The sequence below is a fragment of the Protomyctophum parallelum genome (assembly GCF_964188405.1).
Source record: "Protomyctophum parallelum genome assembly, chromosome: 9".
Lineage (NCBI taxonomy): Eukaryota > Metazoa > Chordata > Actinopteri > Myctophiformes > Myctophidae > Protomyctophum > Protomyctophum parallelum.
The window spans coordinates 8236572-8238611 of NC_139706.1; positions in this window are offsets into that span (position 1 = coordinate 8236572).

Below are 2040 nucleotides of genomic sequence, written 5' to 3' on the forward strand. Positions count from 1 at the left end.
TCTATGTAGAACAGAACAGGAATTCATCATATGGGAAGCAAAAAAGGGAAAATATACAAGCACTGGGAAAATATACAATATACAATATACAGTGAGGGAAATGGGGTGGGGGGGTGGGGGGGATTCAGATTTTACAGAGGCCAGTTTCGAATTGCAGCCATCCGTAGGTGCCCTTTGAGAGCGGTTTTGAAGGAGTCAAGGGATTCACATGTCTTAATGACTGTTGGTAGGGCGTTCCACATTTTGGTGGCATAGGAGCGAAAAGAATTTAGTCCCTTGTTTGTGCCGAATCTGGGTTGTACATGGTTTGTTGCACTCCCTCTGGTGTTGTGGGTGTGGACTTCGTTTACATTAAGGAAGTATTTAGACAGGTACATGGGTATCTTGGTGGTGTATCGAATCTTGTGGACCAGACCCATTGCAAGATGCTGTACTCTGTCGACGACCCTAAGCCATCCCAGCCTGTCAAAGTGGGCAGGGGTGAGGTGGGTTCGGGGGGTGAGGCCAAGTAGGAGCCTGACCAGTTTGTTTTGGGAGGTCTGGAGCCTTGTTTTAAGGGCCTTTGAGGTGCTGTGGTACCAAGAGGTGGATGCATAGTCAAAGAAACCTTGTACGAGGGCTCCTGTTAAGGTCTTCAAGGTGTTTTTGCTGACCAGTGAGGAGATCCTGTAAAGGAATCTTGTTCTTTGATTGACTTTTTTGATTACGTTGGTGGCCATTTTATCACCGGAAAGATTAGCCTCCAGGATGGAACCTAGGTAGGTAATTTGATCTTTTCGTGTGATAATATTGTCACCCACTCTAACCAAGAAGCCATCTGCCTTGCTGAGTTTACTATTTGATCCGAAGAGGATGGATTCAGTTTTTCCCAGGTGTAAGGATAGTTTGTTATCAGCGAGCCAGGTGCAGATTCTACCGAGTTCAGAGCTGAGGGTCTTTTCAACCTGCAGTTTGTTCCTGTCCGAGACCAGCAGTGCTGAGTCATCTGCGAACAGGAACAAGTTGCAGTCACAAGCTGAAGTCATGTCGTTAACATAAATTAGGAACAGTAAAGGCCCTAGTATGCTTCCTTGTGGGACACCACAGCTCACTGGGAGGGGAGGGGACAGTGTTCCGTGTACTGGCTACTATAGTGGCTGCATTCATTCAGGCCAGGGACTATAGTCTGTCTGTCTGTCTGTCTGTCTGCCTGCCGGCCTCTCTTTTTGGGGCTAGGTGCCCCAAAATTACAGCAAAATGAAAACAAAATGAATACCCCAAAATGCCCAAATAGTTTGGGGGTATTTCGGTCAAATGTTTGTGCCACTTGGCGCAGCCCAATGAGGGCCCTGACTTTTGGTCTAGCCCGGCCCTGATTACTTTAATAAATTAATTTACAAGAATGTATATAAGAATTGTTATTTTGATCAACGTTTGCCTGTTATCTCTCAAATAACATCAATACAACATGGAATTGTGGACATATCCTTTACTTGGTGTTCCGTCCGTGGCTGATCAAATGCCTTTAATTAATCGACCTTGGTATGCAAAGGGTTGAAACCCCCTTTGGTATAATAAGTGAAGGTGTAGAGATAGTGACTGCAGAGTCACCATGGAACATGCAGACAAGGCAGGCTGTTCTGTTGGCTGGGATTACATAACCATGGCATGAACTCTGGCACGCTGCACTTTACCACTCGTGTATTATTGCTCCTCGTCACGTATACGGTGGGTAGTACGGCACGCGAAGGAAGGCACAAGGCAGCGTCATTAGGTAATGCATTTTAGATCAGACCATGTTGGGGGAGGGTAAAAAAAACGTACGTCCGTTATAAACACAATTAAATCCCCCGTGCTGCTGTTTTATTTTATTTTAATCTAAATCATTTCCATTTAAAAAATAAATATGTGCCACGCCTGCTATTTTGGCATGAGAATATTCCTTACATCATGCGTTTGGCTTTAACATTGAACTCCTGAAGTGTGAAACAAACACCCCCCCTCGTAAAAATCGTGATGGATCGGTCGTGCATGGCGTAAAGTTTCCTTCCGCATTGTGCA